The following is a 21,852-nucleotide window of genomic DNA, read 5'->3' on the forward strand; positions in this document are numbered from 1 at the left end:
TCTTTCTAAAGTTAGTGGGTGTGGCTTATATTCAGGTGCGCTCAATAGTCTGAAAATTACGGTAATATTCTGTGTTGTTGAGGTATTTTTTTCTTTAGCATTCATTACAACATACACTGCTCGAAAAACTTAAGGGAACACTTCATTCTTACGTCACTTTGTTCTCAGTAAGTTACACAGTCTATATCAATGATTGGACAGTGGAAAACAAAATGATTAAGTAACTGATGGGGGGGATTCACAATCACTTAGGCTTCCTAACAAGACAGATTGATGTCCCAGAAGTTCAGCTGAATTGATGTCACACTGTGCTGATTAAGTGTTCCCGTTTTTTTAGGCAGTATATATCTTAAGAGCTCTTGAAGGTTCAAAACACAAACAAAATCTGACTAAAACTGTTTATTTTAGGCGGATTTTCAAATGTGACATGTAGTATAAAGGAGATTTTGATTAAATTTCATGATTTCCATTTTCAGAAGACATGAATAGTTGAAGGACCAGTGGAAAACCAGTTGGTCTAATTTTGCAGATTTAAAAAAAAAACAACAAAAATAGCAAGTGCAAGCATCACGAAATTTGAATGTAAAATTAGGGAAAAATGCTCTGAATGTGCTTTAATAAAGAAAATGTGCTGCAGGGTAGTGATCACAAGCCAATCAAGCACCTAAAATCACACAATAAGGCAAACAGAATCTGGTGTAAACAGTTAATTTTTGCCAAATTTTTAAATGTGGCATGCCAGTAGGATGATTTTGATGAAATATCACAATTTTAATTTTCCTGACAGAACATGTATAATTAGTACAAGGACAGTTAGAAGGTTGTAAACCAGGAAATTCTGTTTTTACAGTTTCTGGCTCTGATAAATGGTGTACTTGTGGAGATTTAAAGAAAAATAACACGTCTTCCCTGTGTAATGCTCTCAAACTGAAAGACAATTCTCTTGAATGAAGAAAAGGAAAATAAGTACAGTGCAGTGATTTAGTAGTGATAATAGTCACAATATGAGTGTGTTCTGTAAGGAATTTGCTGCGTTAAAGCATTTGATCATTTATTACAACATATCTGGTCCTCCAGAGCCCATCAAGTTTCCAAAGCACCCAATAACAAACAAACAAATCACCCTAAACACGAAAGTGCTAAGCTTTTCCTCCATCACTGCTGAAAAATATCCCCAAGGAGACAACTTCAAGTATAAATGATCCATCTGAGCATGTTGCTTCCCTTCAGGTAGCCACATCTTTCCCATATTCATACCTTTTTCGAGTGACTTGAGGGGTCTCTGGTCAGATGTGCAGGGCGCTCCACCAGCAGAGGAGGCGGAGCTTCAGAGATCCCACTTCTTCTTTTGCTCGTCACTCAAACATGCTCCTGAAAGAGAATAAACATACGTTAGCCGAGCATGCACGCTTATGTCTATAACGTTCACTTTTAGTACATGGGGACAGTTTGTTTTTTTCCTTCAGATAGCCTGAAAAGAGCGCAATAGTGTTCTGGTAGCACCTCAGGGCACAAAACCGCAACGCAACCACACGAAGACGCGAGAGAAGCTGCCACCGAACGGCCGCGAACACACATCCTCCTTGTGCAGACACAATAATCGCACTCATCTCGCTCACATCGCCACCGAGTCGGACTCACAGTGTCACCAGGCACGCTTCCAGCTCCTCGTATTAGTGGAAAGGCATCATCATTGAGTCAAACAAGTCTTTGGAAAGTTGTCAGTCACTCACAAACCGTCAGCCAAGCACTGTAGCTCGCTGTATTGTGTTATAAATCAATCATCCCCCTCCTCTCATTCAACGCGCCTCCAAAAAGGTCAAACGCTACCAAAGACAGCTCTGGAGCGGGATGAAAAGAAAGCAGGGCCGAAGACAGAGGGATGAAGGGGTACAGCGAAATAGGGATGGACAACTGACGGATTCTCAGAACTGCTCATTGCACTGGATTAATCTGCTATTTTTGAAAAATCCACAGAGAATAAAGATGAGAGAGAGAGAGAGAGAGAGAATATGAGTCAGTGTGGGCATATGTGCATGTGTGTCTGCGCGTCCTTCAATCTGGCCCCTTGGCCTACTTTAAAGCCAAGTCATCATTCTGGTCCGCGGGGACTTCATTTTGCAGCCGGTGTGTATGCGTGTGCATTAAGAGTTTGTATTACAAGAAGGGCCATACCATAAATCTCTCCCTGCCAGCCCACACACTCCTGCATTAGTGACAGTGAGGAGGCAGTGCTGCAGTGCAGGTATGCCTCGGTAACGTGAATGCTTCTGGCCACCAAAGATTTCTGTCTCCTCCTAGAAGAGTCGTCATTCCTCATCTCCTCCCGTCCGTCTTTACCCGCGAGTCGTGAGCCGTCTTCCTTTCTTTCTACCTTTCTTTACTCTCCTTTTATCTTACAGACACCTCCACAAAGTTTGACTGGAATGTAATCCGTCTGCAAATTGGGAGCAGGACAAGCAAGAGCTTCTATAAATACTCATCAGATTCCCCTGACAATCACAAAATGAACCTACAGACCCACACACACAACACTGCAGTGCAAATAGCAACCCATCTGTCTTTGTCTGCAGCGCAAAACCTCTTCCTCTCCGCGCTCTGCTTTCTAGCTGTCTCATGCCGTAGTCATAGAATGAGTGCTGTATGTTCGGGAGGAAAGAAGAGACCGAGAGGGAAACCACAACGAGCGAGAGAGGCGGACAGAGATGTAGACAATGAGACAGCAGCAGCATGCTTCATCAATACTCCACTTAATTACTGTCATGCTAAGAGGGCTGCCACTAATGACAGGTTTTCTATCGATTAATCGATCGACTAGTTTAACGATTAGGCCATTAATATACATGATTAATCTACATCCATAAAACAAAATGATTAAATTGAAACAGATTAGAAGTGCATGTCATTGTATAATGTAGGCAACACAGTACAATAAAGTGCAAAACTGTAGAGTTAAACTGGAAACTCTAAGGGATTTAGTAGAAACTCAAAGTGACAAAGTTTGGTGTGTATATTAAACAAAGGATATTTTACAAGTGCAGCACAGCAAAAGCTATAATTGTTGTCTGACTTTGGTGGCACCTTTGAATTCATCACAGAATTCACAGCACAGCCGTTTTTTTTTTTTTAAACTCATTATGAGTTTGTCGCCGACATTATGGTTCTAAAAATCAGGATTTTAGTGATGCAGAGCAGCAGCCTGACTGTGACTACTGATAAGTATGTAGTCGTAATGATCTGTGTTTCAGTTTCAGCCTCATACTTGTTCTGTTGTCTGACAATGGAAGCAAAAAACAGCTTTATTGGGAACTTGGCTGTATTCAAACGCAGTATATGTGAGCACAGAGAGCAGGAGAGAAGCTAACGGCTAACATTTTCTTCTGCATTACGCCACTGCAATTCTGAACAGCAAACAAACCAACTTCCTGTTTGTGGTAACGTGGAATACTCCCATTGTTTCAAAGCCTTGCTTCTTTGAAAACACCAAACTGAGTCAAACTCTGCTGCAGCTGACCAAAGACTGGAGCCAAAGCTGGCTGAGGTCATAATGCAGCAATTACGTAGAAGAAAAACATTTGTCAGTTTAAAACCTTGTCATCAATAGTGTCATCGATTATGCCAACTAATCACGCCAGGCCTGCACACTTAGAATCCAAATTTCGATTTGAAAATTTTGACGAGACAGTGACTTCAGGTCTGAGGTTTTCCAGGCGTCTGTCCAGCAGTGCAGCAAAGGTGGGAGGTTTTCCAACATATGCTACTACCTCAGCTTTTCCTACACCTGGGCATTAACTGTGCTCTTGTAAAGTGTAATCCCTGCCCCTGGACCTCTAAAGCCACTAAAAGGTGGACGTTACAGAGGCTGCTGCTGTAAGACGGACCAGGTTTTGCAAATATGCTGACTTTCCAACGCGATGAAGCGTGCACCTTGTTCACATCGAGATGTGATGTCGCAGTGGTCGCAGATGGACACTTGGTCAGATGCAGAGCAAGTGAGCGTAGACGGAGCTGTCCAAACAGTGAGCGGTGCCAGTGAAACATGACGTTATGTAGGCCAGCGCTGCACTGACACAAGCGTCCAGGGAGACACAAATCTGCACTCTGCTGCAGGTTAGCAGGACTGGTGTTGCTCTGAACATCCACTTTCAAACATCTATTATAAAAGTAACTTTCAAACTTTGATTAGAAAAACACAGGAGTCTGTCCTGTGCCAAGATGATGAGCAGCCTCTGTGTGACTTTTATTAATCTTGTTCGATGTGCTAGCTCACACTGCACATTTTAATCAGGCTTTCAGCGCAGCCAGGAGCAGCGACCTCTCTGCTCGCTCAGTATGGGTCAAACCGAACATAGATAAGCACAAAACCCTCAATGCAATTACGGCAAAGTTTAGTCAAACTGCCTGCTCTAATGATGAATGCAATTATGAATATGGTGCTCGTTTGTTAACCCTCTTAACCCCAAAACCTGTCAGCCAATTTTAGACCCCATAAAAAGAAAACGTGAAACAGGAAGAATCACTGGATTTTCAACTTTCTGATCATCTAATCAAATACTTTTTATTGATCTGAAGTGCAGAGTAGAGTTTAAAAGTTTGCAGAGGCTGTTAAAATGTAAATAGTTAAATATTTATAGTACGTACAGCTGGCATTTTTGGGGAGTATCGGTAACACGGCTGGACAACATAACTGTGTTATACTGCACAACAGACATTTATGAGTTCTCTCTGCTTCTAGCCACGGTCGTGCTGTTTCCATACAAGTGCAGGATTTTGCAGTGAAAAATGAGCCCACATGTGACCGGAGCAAAAACCTGTTTTTTAATGGAGCATTACTGACATTGCACTTTTTAAACAAAATGCTAGCATTATGGTGCTCTAATTATATACAGTAAGAATCATGCACACTGAAATAAATTAGCAGATATTTTATGCATTTCTTGTTTTTCTTTCCTGCACCGTAAACATACTGAAGTGTGACCCCAAAACCATAAATTGTGTGTATCCTGGTAGCAACACTTAAGCAGATCATGCATCAGCCAGATGTGACTGATCCACTTTGGCTGCAGTGGGCTCACATTAATACCTTAAATCCTCAGATTAGAATATGGCAAAGAAATGATCTTGTGCTTAGGAAGAATAGCTAAAATATCTCATAACTTGTCAGGTTTCGAGCTCAGTATAATTAAAGCGTGAGTAAAAAATGAAAGTGTACAATTAGTTTGAAATGCTAGGAGTGACACAGCTAACTCGGAAGAACGGAACAGTGACTCAGTGTTATTTTTAAATCTGTGAAAATCACAAATCACTGGAGCCAATGTGGTATTTTGATTTGGAACATACAATTCAGAATTATTACAGGGAGGGAAAAAAAAAAACATTCCTGAATCTCTGCTACAGTTTTCTTTGTTATCCTTTTCTTTTGAATGCCTCCTCAATTCCCTTGATTCCAGCTATGACCAGCTCTGAACCAATGCAGAGAATGCATCACAGCAGCCAAAAGGTTGGGTTCTCACCATCCCACCCTACTCTTGCCTCTATCTCTGTCCCTACAGAAAACTCCCCATTATTAATCCATTCAGACTTAGAGTCTCTTCTCCCACGTAGGCCTCTTTCCATTTAGCCTGGATCTACGTAATTCCTGTCGTAAATCCAAAACACCAGTGACGGAGGAAGACCAACAAACACTGAGGAACTCATGGGTGGACGAGTGAAGTAACTTCTGCGTAACTTCAAGAGATCTGGCGGAAACAGAACATCATGAGGTTTACGCATGTTGACACACATAGCACCTTGCAAAATAAGGTTGACACGACAAAGCATGCGGCCTCCGAGGCTTCAAAGCCGGGCTGAGGCCAAGAAAGGATGAGAGGCTCTGAAACAACCTCCGTTACGGACAATTTAGAGGTTAGTGTGGATAGAGCTAAAACTAACAGTCAAATCGGTCTTTCACAATTCCCTAAGCTCAGTGTGAACACACTGTGACCAACCAGCCATGTCCGAGCATTAAACCTAACTGTTCCGCTGTCTCCCTGAAGACACCCAGAGAAAGGGCTCAGAGACGAGGGGAGACACTGGATGAGACGAGCAGAAAGGTCTCTTCTCTTAAGGCTGCGCGATAGCTTGCTACCAGCATGGAGTGTGTGTAAGCATGTGGGTGTGTGTTTGGTTCCCAGCCAGGGTTTCTGTATGTGTTACGTGACTCCGTTTGTAGCGTATGTTGCAACTGAGGGAGTCCAAAGATGACATCCTTGGCATTAACAACAACAAACAGTGCTGTACTAAACCTGGGCCAACTGCACCTCCCCTCCACCTCCTGCCAGCCGTCCCTTGAACCTCCTGCTCTGTCAAACCCCTCATGTCTCCAGTTGTGTGGGAAAGGAAAGCCCTCGAGCGCCCACAGCACCCCATTCATGCACAAACACCAAATCCATACTAAATAGGGACTGGAGGAAAGGCAACAAAAGATGACAACAACCCTATCGCAGGCCACTGTAGCCGTAGCTCACCGTTTCTGACAGCTTTCCAGGGGAAGCCCAGGGAGGAAAAACAGGAATGCCAGGAATAGAGCGTGGAGAAAATAGGTAAGGAGCAGCTGCTCCAACCTCCCTGGACACTCCACTATGACACACTCGTCTAGAGATGAAACGCCTCACACACACACACACACACACACAACAGCCTGTTTTTGCTTTCCACAACGACGGAGTGCAGTGGGAGCTCGGCGCCTGTCGCTTTCTAGATATACTGTATGCGGCCACAGAGGGAGGCAGGCCAGCGAGAGGAAGAAAGAGGCACCAAAGGACAAACAGAAAAGGACAGATGAAAGGAGAGAGCAGCAGACAGAAAGACAGAGATCAGCTTCCTGTTTACAGAGAGCAGAGGAAACAGAGCAGCAGGCCACTAGACCACTGTTAACAGGCGCAGCAGCACTGACAATACAACACAGACTCACTACCTTCCCTCCTCTGCGTCCTGAGTGATTACACAGACCAGATTTAGCCTAAAACTTCCCCATCTATGCCTGCGTATCTCGGTGACATCTGGAGACGTCCGCATCTCCCTGCTGTCTCTGTTCTGGCCGGCAGCCTTGTTAACAGGATCAAGCTTCAGTGCCTTCGTGCCCCCAGCTGTGCGTTCAAACGCTCCCGGCAACATTCCCAATCCGGGACAGGCTTCCTAGCAATTCTACCCAGCATGCACTCTTCCCCTCCTGTGACGCAGTGGCAAAGTGTGGATTTAGCACATTTTCCAAGAAGGAAAAGCTGTATTTTTTTTTGCTGTTTACATAAGCGACCAGAAACTTTATTTGCCATGTAGCTCCTAACAAAAGATAGAAAGCATCTTGACTATTTAAATAAGCTAAACGAAAGTGAAACTCCAAAACAACTGCATAATGGACGGTTTTCTACCTTTAATGCAGAATGCAGCTGGTTAGCATATTAAGGACCTTTTAAGAGCAGCTCAACCAAATCATATGGCATGTGGCTCCATTAGGAAAATTAACCAAATCTCAGCTTAAAATTGTGATGTCATCAAAATAACACAACTCTACCTGTCTCATTCAAAAGCACATCAAAAATAAACAATTTGCACCAGATTTAGTTCAAAATGAACCCATCCTAACACAGCTGAGAAGCCATAACTCGGCTGAATTGCAGGCAGTGTTTCCACAGAGCAGAGAGGAGATGCCAAGAATGATTGCGAGCAAAATAAAACCTACTTGAGCAATAAAATACATGCATCCTGGCTCAAAAACTGTATACACGGGAGCAAATTGTCTGCAAGGTATTGAGGGATGCATTCAGCATGGTTTCTACAGACGATGTGCAGAGTTGTGGGGAAAAAAAGTTTGTACAAGTTGTAAAAATGTAAATAGTAAAATGTTTACAGCGTGTGCCCCATTTTTGTTTCCAGTGTTGGTAACACATGTGGGCACTTAGAAAAATGCTGCACAGATTGATTCCAGGTTTTTGTCAGTTTTCGTAAAATAATCAAAGTAATTAAGCTTTCACTTTTTCTTTTGAATGATTTATGAGATAACTTCTGCAAAAAAAAAAGAAGAAGTAATTTCTGAGTTCTCTCTCCTTCTAGTCGTGGTTTTTGCTGTTTCCATAGAGATGCAGGACTTTATTTTGCAGTGAAAATGGTGCCCACAGTGAGTTAAAATGCGAGAGGAGAAAAAAAACTGCTTGAGGTTCAGAGGACATGCAAGATTCACCATTCCTTTCGCTTTAACTAAATTTCACAAGAAGTCTATTAGATCTGCATGCTCCCCCCCACCCTTTAACAAGACCACATTCAAGTGAACAGGTTGTATTTCTGATTAGAATGTCTGCTGGAGACATTTGCAAATAACTAAACTCAGCCATACACACACACACATAAGTGAATCCCTGCCCTTCGATGCCTACAAAATATACAACACTGGCACAGAATCAATATTGATGCAGGTATGTTAGGTACTAATAGTCTAACAAAACCTCAGTGGGCCCTGAGTTCGGTTGACATGATGCACTAAAGCAGTCTGTTGTTCTTTTACAAGAGAAAATGACGTCTTTTCATATCTGTGTTCAAACTGTGCCATTAAAAGCCACTTAACTAATAAAGACACCCTCTATTAGCTGTTATCCATCACTGGCAGTCGGCAGCATCATGTAACCCGCCTGTCTGTCTGTTTGCCTGCGCGGTTCCTCATTAATCCAGAGCAAATTTAACACTACTGGCCCAGTTCAAGTGGTTTGATCTATGAGACCGTATTTCAAAAACTGACACTCAATAGCCTATTGGCTGCTGCAAAATGCACAATCAATCACCGGCCAAATATCTAAATTTACACATACAAGTCTGCAGATGCGCACACACACAGATACACACATTTCCTAAACAAGCCAGCGCTATCAATATTTCATTTAAGCAGCTCCGTCATGAAGTCAATAGCCCCTGCACACACACAAACACACTCACACAATCCTCGTCACACTACATAACCTCCAATAAGCTTCCATTGTGAGTTCTAAATGTTCAGCAATAACTTTGGTTTAATGGCTGCAGGTGAAATCCACTATGAGCTCCAGGCATGACTAATCTGGCCATCCTCTTTCAAATCTAACCTTATTAAGAAGTCATACAGATTGTCATCTCTATTCCTGTCGCGCTCTGCCTCCGTAGACCCAATTCTAATAAGATGAGCTTCACACACAGTCTTAAATGTTTGAATGTTTTTCGTCTGTGTAAGCACACAGGAAAAAGGCTGGAATGATAAAACAGCCAAAGCACTGTGCTTCGGGGTATGTAAAGAGGCACAGAAAATGTACAAATTAAAGATCTCAAGTGCAGGACGGTTTGTGCTTCACTTTGTGCTGTTGTGAAACATCTTTTCCTCCCTACAGCAAGTACAGAGGCAGTATCCTGCTGTGTCTGCGTGGCCTGTGGAGCTGCAGCCACACTGACCCACATCCAGCCTCTGGCAGATTACACTGCAGCACAAAAAATAAAAAATACACACACTCACCAGCACACACATGCACATTCCCAAGATACATGAGCGCAGCGCATCTGACATTTGTGGCTTGTCGAAATGCAAAATTTCTGATGGCTTAGCACACACGCCCACACATACTCTGAAAAACAATGGCTGTGTTGTTCTGCAGTCCATCAGCCAGGAGTGACTGTTGATACGGCTATCAGTGTGACCGGGCCAGAACAACTCGACTCAAGGAGTCCTCAGACAAACAAACACACAGACACTCAAGAGTAGCAGCCTGGTAGCAGATAAGAGCTGGAGATGGATGGTTGTGTATATGCGAGCCCAGGGGGAGTGCTGCACCTTTGTCAGGGTGAGCCGGGGGCAGATAGCTCACTCTGTCACACGACTAAGACGGAGCACAGTGCTGCCACTGCAGAGTCCTCTGGTCTCCCCTCTACACCCAGAAGGTGCAGACACTCTCCTATTTGGGTTACAAATTTTGCTGACGGTCACGTAATGCTTTAACTAACCTTCACAGTAATCTTTGAGGAAAAAAAAACACGCGTGTAATCACGTTGTCAGTGTGGAAATTTGTGGAAAACTGGCTCGTGTTGCCCTCATTTAACCCTCTGAACCCCAAAATACACCAGCTGCCTTGAAATGCATAAAACAAACCTCCAAAAAAGCATGAAGTATTACTGGATTGTCCATGAACTAATCATCTGTTGGGAAGCTTAACCAGACCTATGCTTAAAATCGTCATATTTCCTCACAATAACTTTATTCTGCACATTTTATTTAAAAATATGCCCAAAATAAACAGTCTGTTCTAATCATATTCTGTAAAAATCTAAAAATTCCGCATTCCTCTGCACAACAGTGAAGCCATGAGTGACTCACCAGTGACCGACAGTCTTTTGACAAAAATTAAGAAACGTATTGGATGAACTGCAGGCTGTGTTTTCACAGACACGACCAGAGAGATTGAGAAGAAAACAAAACATACTCAATCAATATCAATAAAATAAACACAGCGCCGTTAAAAAACAGGATGCAGCGAAGCAAGTTGTCAACAAGTTGTTAAAAAATACATTCAGCATAGACAGATATCATAAGTTGATGTGGAAAGCAGCGTGAAAAACACCCTATTTGTAAAGGTTATGGCGGGGGGGTGGAGCAAAATAACTGTAGTATTGGTTTTTCCAGTGTAAGTAACACCTCTACTTCTAGTCATGGTTGTGCTGTTTCCATAGAGGTGAAGGACTTCATATTGCAGCAAAAGAAATGAGCCCACAGTGACTGAAAATGTGACAGGAGCCATAGACGCCCAGAAACTGTTTGGGGGTTTAGAGGATTAAATGTGAATATTTTCTGGTCTCTTTCCTCCTCTATGTCAGTAAACTGAATATCTTTGGCTTGTGGACAAAACAAGACATTTGAGGATGTCATCTTGGTCTTTGGGAAGCACCGATTGACTATTTTCTGACATTTTACAAAGCAAACAACTAATAATAAACCGATTAATCAACAATGAAGATAATGGTTGGTTGCAGCCTTAATTTAAGCAACGGAAAATTCCAAAGTTGTGACTGAACTGACGTATTAAACACTTTATTGTGGTGCACACTGTCACATCTCCGTATCCCTCATTACAGAGGAGATTGACATAAGAACACTGTGAAAGCCTCGGCTTTTCAGAAAGATCCTCAGCAACAAACTGTACCGCACCAAAATAGCAAGCATACTTGGCAGCCAGTTTTAATCCGTGTTTGTCATCTTGATTTCTGCACTGAAAATGAAACATCAGCTAACCATAACATAGCCTACAGTTGTACTCGCTGGAAATCCATCTGCCATCCATTATCCCTATGGATTTTGCTGCTCGACTCCCGAAGTCCTTCACCCAACTCGACGTGATGTTTGTGTCGTCAGCCGTTGTTGTCAGTTGATAATGGGTTTGACTACAAACTCTTAATCAGCGTCACCACTAATCAGCGTCATGCGAGACGAGCGACTTTATCCACAGCGATCTCTTTCTGTTAACTGAGCACCGTTTAAGCAGCAATCGCCTTCAAATAAAAGCGGTGAGCCCATAAAGAGCTGTCATCCAGGTACAAACAGCCACTGCTGCACTACATTTAGCCATTAGAGCTTGACCAAGGCACTACGGAGGCTGCAGAACTGGAGTTAATCTCTGCACGGTGCACTGTAGCTGCCTGCTGCTCTTTAACAGTAAGCCTGGATCAAATGCAGCAGACAAATATCCCCACAGAGATCAATAATGTATAACTTAGCCAGACCACCACTGGCACACAAAATACCATTACTGTTTGATTGATGGGTACTGCATTCCGGTACGGGACTCGCGCTATACGTGAATATAAGACCCTGATTATAAGTTGGCCTCTTTATTAAAGCTTCTCCCTCGTACTACACAGGTGCAGCATCAAGTTCAGTATCTTATCTATCAGCCGCACACTCACGCTCCCATCTGTCAGGCTCTCGGAGGCAAAGCGAAAAAAATTATTTTTCCCGGATAATTTGCATTTTTCCAAGACTGACTCCATGAGCTCATTATCTATGACAGCCATAATGTATGACAGATTTTCTCCCTGGTTCATTTCTGCAGCAGAAGACACTGGGAGATGCTGTCAGCTCGTTTTCAGTTGTCACGAATTTATTTCCTCCGTGGCACCAATGCTCATTACACAAGCGTTCAGAAACTCCTGCGGGTTAAACTGGGCAAGTCAAACACATTTAAGGCTGATTAATTCGGAACTACTGACTGGAAACCATTGATGTGTTGTGGATACCCAGGACTCCCAGTGTGAGAGCATTTTGGTCAGCTGAGGAAAGTCTGACAGTTGAACGCTTATTTCACTCTTTTGAAACTAGTGTTTTGGTCACACACCTGTCTCATTTACGTGTGCTGCAGTAACTGGATGGAGACTAGAGGCTTCTCTGTGCACGGATGCCCAGCGGCGTCTACTGTGTATGTGATGCATTTAGGAAACACTGGTAAACTGCAGCATCTCCCAATGCAAGTGGTGGTCTGCATGTGAGGCGTTTCATGTCTAAACTGCAGCTTCAGAAAACAACCTTGGTTACACTCCCACTCTCACTCTTCATGCACATCAGTCACACTGCGCCACCCACCACCGCGAGTAAATCCTCAACCTGTGGGAAACACTGAGATATGCTCAAACTGCCCACACGGAAACGCGTTTGTTGCCGAGAGTGCGGCCAAAGCATGACTGGGAACTGAGCTTTCGCTGTTGGAGCATCCACGTTCCGAATTTTGAAAGCAAAACGTCTCCATGAAAACATGAAATGTGCTGTGACAGGTGCGTGGCCACCAGAGCAGCCCCCACAAACACAGTCAGAAATGCTAATAAAAGCTACCTTTTACTGAGTTTAAGTCGAAGTTCTTTCCTATGAAAAAGAACAAGACATGAATCATCACCTTTACAATCCTTATCTACCAGAAATTACCAATGTGGTTACCCTTAATTATCTTAATCAGCACCAAAATGTGTGGCGGAAAACTTTTGAGTTCACATAAATTACGTGGTGGAGCCCTGAAATGAAGAAGTCAGGCGCACCAGTGCAACAAACAGAGAACATTCGTCTGCCAACCAGCCATTTGAATGAAAACTGCTCACCTGGCATTCAAGCCAAGAAAGTTATAGCTCCCAGGTTTGCATCGGCATTGCTTGGCAAGATCCACTGCGGATGCGTTTTAGTATTTCACTCGCTAGACCCACCTGCGGATCTCCTTTGTCCCACAGATTCTACACTGGAATGACATCAAGCAACTCACTTATCAAAGGAAAACTATGAAGCATGAAAGAACCCGGTAGATTTAAAATTCATAAAAGAAAGACTGACCTTGTTTGCAGTCTGAGGTGTCCTGTCAAACTGTTGCAGATGTCAGTTTTATGTTTTTCTGTCTGTATCTGTGATACTGCAAGTGTCCAATGAGTAAAACTGGCAGATTGAGTGATGGTGCTGGATCCAGCTCTCTGGAAACATCCCTGCCCAAAAACCGGACTGAAAACAGCTGCTGGCATCACAATGTCAAGGGCAACATCTACTTAATGCATTGTAATTTAAAACTATATAACCTCAGCAACATTCACACCTTCCAACCATTGGCATTTTAGTACTACTAAACTGGAATATTTTGGAAACACTTCTGACCTTGTTTGAGTTAAAAAATGACAGGGTTGCATTTTATTTCGGATGGACAAAAACAGAGATTTTTGGAAACCACAATGAAGACACCCATGTTCACTTTCTGATTGAGCCTTAGCCGTCACTACATTCGTTCTCTGATCAATCACACTCCATTCATGTGACAAAGACATCAGCTTTAACTAGCAGTGGTTAACTAAATCCAATCCAGGTTACCCTGTCGTCTACATATGCTAGCAGCTGTTATGCAGATAGCGGAAACTCTGGTCTCACTTTTCATGATTGCTGGTCTTCCTCTGTAGCATTTCTTACAACTACGCAGCCTACCTACATGTCAGAAACTTCATTGTACATTAGCTGTAGGACCTGGTTGTGCCACCAGGTGGAGCTGCTTACTGTTTAATAAGACTGCAGCTCGTTTGCTGTGTTTAATATTGAGGCAATCCCAGATGGTGGTCACTTAGATTACAGGCAGTTCTTTGTTGGCAAGCAGAGAGCATTGTGGGGGTCTAACCAGCAAAGGGCCACCATGACAAAAGCCTTTGTGGTGGTTAATGGCCTCCAGCCAGAGTGCACATACTGACGATGAGTCAAAGCCTTCCTGGAATTGAGTGGATAATGTAGCCAAGTTGTTCCATCCCATAGTTAAAATAGCTTCATCAGCATATGAAGAAGTACCCAATGTACTTAAACAATTAATTGAAAATTGATTGGTAGCACAGTTGACTAGCGGTTAAGAAAACTGTTTAAAATCTTTTACGCTGCTGCTCTGCTGATCTGTTTCATGGCTATGTTGTGAACATATATTTGTCAATTTAAGACCTCCCTTGCTTTTTCAGAGAACAAAAAAAATACAGTCTTATATTTGGCTAAATGGAGTAATCTATCAAAACACGTAGCCAGAAATACTGAAAACTCCCCTTACACAAAGCAAATAAGCCTGACAGCTTGATGGAGAAGCCAACAGTCACAAACTGTGTGTAACTCATTTAAAAAAAAGCACACAATTATTCCAGACCAGCATGAGCAGAGTTGTGTGTGTAAATATGTGTCATACAACTGCTTCTTTATGAGTAAGCACAAATTAGATATATTCCACTTCCTCCTATGGTGCATTTCAGGGGGGATGGGCAAGGAGCACGGCTTTCACCATGGTAACTATATTTTGTTTTTCCCGTCGATCGTATGTCAGACTGAAATAGATGCAGCACAAGGACACACATGACCTGAACACTCTCACAAAGAAGGTAATTGTTGGAGCTAAGCTGAACACAACGTATAGCGTTACTCAGCACTAAGAGGCTGAGCTGCTGCAGTCCACGCTATTTCTCTCTATTGAGGCGTTCAAGGTGACTCTTGAAGCTTTGTAACATCTATGCACAGACTTCTCTCTATGCAGGAAATCATCGAATAAGACAGCGTGCAGTAAATTAACTTAACAGTGTGATTTGCAAATGGACAAGGTTGCGATGGCATGTACAAAAAAACCACACTGTAATCTGAGCCGTAATCCCTTGACATCCATTTTTATTTGCATTTCACTCACATGATTTACATTCACAGTCGGGAACTAAAACTCATCTTACATGTTCTCGACTAACTAATCAAATTTTAAACAAATTTCTTAGCAGCATTTTCAATCAGTTAACGATTCACTGATAACACACACAAAAGAAACTGAATGGACATCATTTTGTGTCCTGATACAGCTACTTTAACCCTTTCAACACTATAGCCCGGTATACCGGTCTGCAGCTTTCACCCCATCAACCCTGCAGCCCGGTATAGTGGACTCGGGTATATGGTGAAAAAAATTGGGCTGATATGTTGTTTTCTAGGGTACGTGACGGGAAAATATTTAACAACAAGCGCTGATGGAGCTTCACTACCATCGTTTCGCTGCTATTCCCTAGCGTATTTGCCGCTAACCGTTAGCAGCATTCGCTAATATATTCCTGGTAATACAAGCCAGAGTTACTTAGTGTTGAAAGGGTTAAACATGTTCTAGTAGCACAGATAAACCTAAGCTTGCCCACAAAATGAAAGCTCTGGCCAGAAGATATTAAGCCTCATAGAAGATTATTTCATGGTGGACCTTAGCGAGCTAAACTTCCACAATGATCTCTGCCTGACAACACAAAACTGTCGGTAGCTCAAGAGACTGCCACAGTAAGTGGCGTAACAAGGTACTAGTTTACATCACATTTTTTGACATGCATATCCTCTGTCCTTTGCCTTACTGGTTAATATCAGCTTATTCATTACCAGCAATAAATCGATTAACCAATAATCCCCACACATCATATTCCTATCTCCTCTTTAATCCACTTGGGTTGAACAATGAACCCAACGTTGGCAAATTATCTGATAAATTGATGTCCTCAAATTATTTCTTTCTGCAAGAAAGACTATACTACACATGACAAACAGAAGCATCAATCTGACAAAATGGAACCAGCACGTTTGGAATTGTACCATGCAAACTGACTACAGCGATAAATAGAAGATCAAAACAGTTGTCAATTAATTCACTGTGCACCGACTAATCCCCCTATAAAGTTACAAGCGATACGGCTTTATAGAGCTGCCAGGAACTGCACAGTTGGCTGATGATGCTATGGTATAGGGTTAATCACACTGGCTGTATGTAAGGATGGACAAACCGTCCGATGGGGATCGACTCGCTTTAGGTGCCAGATTAATTTGCACATTAGAGGAACTTTTTTTTGGCCTCCGGTGGTTGCCGCTTGATTCATCACTAACACATGCTAATTTGATCAAATGCCAAAAATAGGCTGAACTGCAGGCTGTGTTTGCACAGAGCAATGGGGGAGACAAGTACGGGAACAAATCAGAGACAATAAGAGCAAAATGATTGAGCAATAAATCGGGATACTTGAGCAATAACAAACGCAGCATGGCTCAAAAACAGCAGTAGCAAGTTGTAAGTAATTTGCTGGACGATACATTTAGCATGGTGAAATATCTTTTTACTTGATGTGCATAATAGTGTAGAGGTTGTTTAAATGTAAATAGTTAAATATCAATATGTAGAGGCACCATTTTTCCCAGTATTGTGGACCTATGACCACTTGGAAAACTGCGATACAAGTTGACTTCTTGAAATCTCAAACAATTTCTTCTTTTTTTATGATTTATGAACACCAATGACATTGTTGAGCTCCTTGTACTTGTAGCCAAGGTTGTGTTGCTTTCATAGAGGTGCTGGACTTCATACTGCAGTGAAAAATGAGCCCACAGTGAATAAAAATGTGGTACTGGCAGAAAACGCCCAGAGACTGTTCAAGGTTTAGATGTATTCTGAATGTTTCTAACATTTCCCCCCTGTTCTCAATAGCAATAAGAAGCAGAACACTATCCAGACACGGCGCATCAGTTCATTTAGAGCAGCAGCTTTTATTTGTATTCGAAGGAAGTTCGGGGTTATTTCTGCCGAAGTGTGATATGATCCAGTCTTAAACTGTGTTTATATCACTGTTCTTTTACCTCGTGATGCCGTCGCGATTCAACAACACAGAGACATAAGCAACCACACTGAGAACAGAAATAGGCCATTAATTCCTTGTCAGAGGAGAACCAATGCAGAAAACAAGAGACTGCAGCAAGGAGTTGAAATAAACCTCCGCTGAATACTGGGCTAAATCCTATTTCCTTATCATTAAGCCAGCAGAAACACAGTGTCCATCCAGCTGAGCCACACTGACTGTGACAGACTCTGAATCATCTGTACGTCCCCTATATGCAGCTTAAACATACTGCACCATAGCTTAGGGTTGCTCATGTTTGTGCCTGCAGCCACAATATTTCCGCCGAAGCTGTTTATGAGGAGTCAAAGTACAGCGAACGAGGCAGAGACATGCAAGGTCAATGACTGACTAACAGCAACTCTTCACGTGAGCAGCGTGATCACAACACGAACAATTAATACCCACAAACATGTGTGCCCGGTATAGGGTTTGTGTGTTTGTGTTGGCCTTTAGTTGGTTCCAGCCTGAGAGGGAGTAGGGAGCTGGCAAGACTCCCTGGTGGCACTGGCTGACCCACTTCTATGCAACTCTATCCCTAATGTGACCCGCTGGAGAGCCAGAGGACACGCACACGCACAGGCCAACCACACGCACACATGTGCACGTGCACACACACTCACAGCTGAAATTGTCTGACTACAAATCCTAGAGGACCGAGAGGCAGCAAAAAAAAGGAGAAAAAAAAGCTGCTAAATGCTGCCAATGGCTCCCTCTCATCCCTCTCTGTTTTCTGTTTCCCTCACTTTGTCTGAAGATCAACCATTTAGGTCTCCGCTATCTGATCTCGCTAAACTAGCTATCAACATCCGGAGTGAGTTGGTGTAAGGTCTACACTGAACCTGTACTGCCTGTTTCGAGAAGAATAACTGGTGTAATGCTAAAAGGCAAGATGAACAACCCCTTTTCAATCAAAAATAGATAAATGGACATTTCAGTCATCTCAGCGTGCCAAGTTTCGATTCAACCAGGGTCGTCTTTTAACCCAAAAACATGCTAAACTTTGTCAACATGCCTCTTAGCGTTTAATAAGTACTGAAAAATTGACTTGACTCCACTTTCTGCTGCCGCTAAGTGTAGCAGTAAGTCTGACTGATGCAGCGCGATCAGACGACATTATTAAAAAGAAAAAGCCGCCTTAGTGAGGTATCGGGTTGGAAAGCTGTCAGTAATCAGATGTTGCACTGACAGATGATGTTTGTGCAATGTTTTCATGTGGGATGGAGATTTGATTAAAAAAAAAAACCCAATTTCTCATAAACAAAGCCAAACCTGACTAGAGCAGATAGCATAAGGTGTTGCTACACTTGCTCCACACTGTTTATGACAACATGCATTCATATCAGTGATTTATAATTTCATTTCAGTTTTTCATTTACTTGCATTTGGTCTGCAATGAACGATCAGCTCACTTATTGTTTTTTGATTACCTTGTCAATTGTTTGGTCTATGAAATGGCAGAATATTGAAAATGACTCCATATAGTGTCCTTGAGGTTGTTTGACCAGTGCAGCAAAACTTTTCATTTAAAAACAAAAACAGAGAGAGACAGCCTGACAGTTTTTCACACTAGAGAAACTGTATTGGAAGTTTTCTGTTAAAATGGCTGCTAATTTAGCCGTTTGAGCAGCACTAACTAAATGATTAGCTGAGCATTTCCTTCAGCACTGAGCCCCCTTTCAGACACACGATCCTGTCCTTTAATCCGACGACATCCAAACATGTCGGCTTCACGTAACACCTAGTAACACTTTCGTATCGGTTTCAACTCAACTCTGAACCGCATGTCGACGCTTCAACAGATCGGCACGCACGGGCGACATGCTTGGAGCTGTGCGGAGACATTTGGGGAAGGCTGTTTCTGTGTTTCAGCACCGACGTCGGTCCAAAATATCACACAGAGCAAAAGACACAGTTTTGCTCACTCACTTCGCTCTACAGTTTCACATCTATTACAAACTGAAATGCCCATTAAATAAAGATTTACTGTGATGAAGACAAAGAAAGTCAGATTAACAAGACTCGCCGATAATTCATGTAACTGATTGTTTGGTTTGTTGCTTCCAGCTGTTTGTAGGAGTCTTTTCTTTAAGTTTATTAAATATCTGCAGCATCCATAACAGAGAGACAGATGTGCACTTATCATTGATTACGTATTCATTATCTCTGACATGGAGACAGGATGGATCAGAATCTAAAAGCAGGTCATACTGTGTACTTTTACTGCAGTTAAATCTTTTGTTGCACATACATCACATGGGATATTTGCTATTTTACTGCTGGTAAAGTAACAGTTAAATAATCTTAACAGACAACACACAGACAGAATTTTAAGTAGCAGTAGCTGCATTATTATGTAATATACATCACTTTATATACGGTCTAATCTTGCATGTACTGCAGGTATCTTGTGTGTGCCGTGGCTCTCTCTGTGTCAGTGGCGGGTCCATGGGAAACACTAAAAGTAGCATCACTTTAACAGATTGATAAAGCCAGTGTTAATATCTTGTGTCTGAAACGGTTTTCTAGTTTTAACCACTTCACAAGCTGCTTAAGCAGGCTGCTGAGCTAAATAACACAACAAAGAGTAGAACTGCAATAAGTTCAGCTCACAGAAATGTGTGGTTTGCAGCTAAAAATACTAACCCGCCGCTCATATAATGTCAGGTCTCAGCGGCGGTGAAGTCAGGAGCCTGATGCTTCACCGTCTATTTACGTATGTGAGCAATGGCAACGCAACAAAGCAGGGTGACCTAAGTTTTTGGGGGACCGGGCAGGCTGGTATGAGCTCCTACTGCATGTGTCTGTTTACGTGCATGTGTGTGTTTGCATGTGTGCCTGATCCGGCCATAGTCTGGAAGGAGGAACAATGGCATTCCTGTGCTCTGAGCTCCAGGTGGCTGTGGAAACCCAATCCTAAACCAAGCCTCGCTGGCACACAGAGCGCCGGGAACGCCGAATGCTGCTGCCTCCCTCCGGAGACACGGGCCAGAATAGGGCTATTGTTCCAGACCAGCTCGGAGCAATAAATGCACCGCGGCCACGCTCGATGACAAACACCAATACACTCTCAAACAGAGTGGATATTAAGAGTATTTCACCTTTAGCTCTTTCATTTTCAGGATTGTACACTACTGACCCACAAAAGGCATGGGAAAGTCAGCTTATAGGAGCCACTGATTTCTGCCTGTGATTAAAAACACATACTTTATAATTAGGAGTTTTTTAAAGATTAAATTAATTACAATCTAAAGCATGCCATTATAAAGATTATAACCACCTGTATGACCATTACGCAGCAGAAACACACACAACCTATTACTTACACATGCCCTCTATATGAGCTGAAGCCACAGTGACGCACTTACTGACAGTTTTTTTGTGTTTTTTTTTTTATTTCTATATATGTGAGACCTTAATTGATGTCATGCAGTATCTAAGAGGCCAATTACGTTGTCTCGTAAACTCCACAAACCTAGACAGAGTTTGGCCAAAATGCTCCCAGTTTTAAAACAAACAAAAGAAATCTCAAATCTGGACTCAGAGCAGTGCATCTGCGGTGGCCTGAACTCACCGTCCACACACACTCACACAGGGCAGGAAACGCTTCATGCGGACTCCACGGCCTTGAAATGAGGAAAATGATTCATTTCCTTTTGATGCTTTACAGTCATGCTTGAACACAAGTTCAGATATACAGCTCTGAGGCAAGATCCTGAACATGAGACAAACCCGAGGTCAGGAGCAACGGATGGTTCGACAACTTGCAGCTCATGTGCACTATGGCCGCAAGATATTACGGAAAATAGATATTTTGCAATACCATAAAGACATTTGCCATTTAGATAGAGTTAACCACTACAGAAGGATTGGAGCGATTTTGTGAGGCAGTGCATCAACGCAGAATAGAAATAATTCTTAAAAAGCTGCAAAAAGTTGTTTGTAACCTCTCACATGATGTAAAACCACAGAAGGCAAACGAATGTGTGTTTGTTTTTTCCTTTTTCAGAACTGGTTTTGCACTTGTCTAGCTTCTCAGTGCTGTTTTAAATAGTCAAATAAATTAAGCATGTTGCTTTGTAGCACCGAGTACCTGTTTTTCGATCATCATGATTATGTCGCCAAAATATTTGCATACAGCTGACGCTTCATTTCTTTTTGCAACCAAATCTTCCTTTCTTCATTTTCTGCTCATTTTGCACATGTGGAGGCTGCATGTCCATGAACTTAATCTCTCAATAAGCAAGTGTGCATCCAAGTAACCTTGAATCTGACTATATGACGTTCAGACTTCTCTTGTAGATCAGTGCTGGAAAGTGACAAGTTTCTTTTTGATTAAAGCAGCAAAATGAAGTTGTGATGTGTCGCGTTTCACTTCACATCTCAAGTGTATGTGCACAAAACAATATATCGTGCACCCCCAACACGCAATGCAAGGCAACACCTACACAATATGGCTGAGCTAGTTCTTGATTTTTGCAATTAAACCAGCAAGATCTCCCTGGTGCTCACCATTGGACCGTTGCTACAGGTAGCACAAAGGTGCAGCAGCTTCCCTCCAAACAACGCAGCATATTCCCCTCCTGCGCTTGCACAGAAAACACCACACACATGCTGCTGGGGATAAATAATAAATGCTCCTCTTTT

At 42.5% G+C, this 21,852-nt stretch overlaps 1 protein-coding gene across 2 annotated transcripts in view; it reads right to left on the minus strand.

The window, feature by feature from the left end:
* The window catches only part of galnt1 (UDP-N-acetyl-alpha-D-galactosamine:polypeptide N-acetylgalactosaminyltransferase 1), a 69,647-nt gene that overhangs the window by 46,323 nt on the left and 1,472 nt on the right, over nt 1-21,852 (minus strand). For both annotated transcript variants that reach the window (XM_008277046.1, XM_008277045.1), the window contains exon 2: nt 1,258-1,371. The gene's annotated coding sequence lies outside the window, so the exon portion shown is untranslated. The remainder of the gene's footprint in view (nt 1-1,257; nt 1,372-21,852) is intronic.

Source organism: Stegastes partitus, unplaced genomic scaffold (assembly GCF_000690725.1).
Source record: "Stegastes partitus isolate 25-593 unplaced genomic scaffold, Stegastes_partitus-1.0.2 Scaffold88, whole genome shotgun sequence".
Lineage (NCBI taxonomy): Eukaryota > Metazoa > Chordata > Actinopteri > Pomacentridae > Stegastes > Stegastes partitus.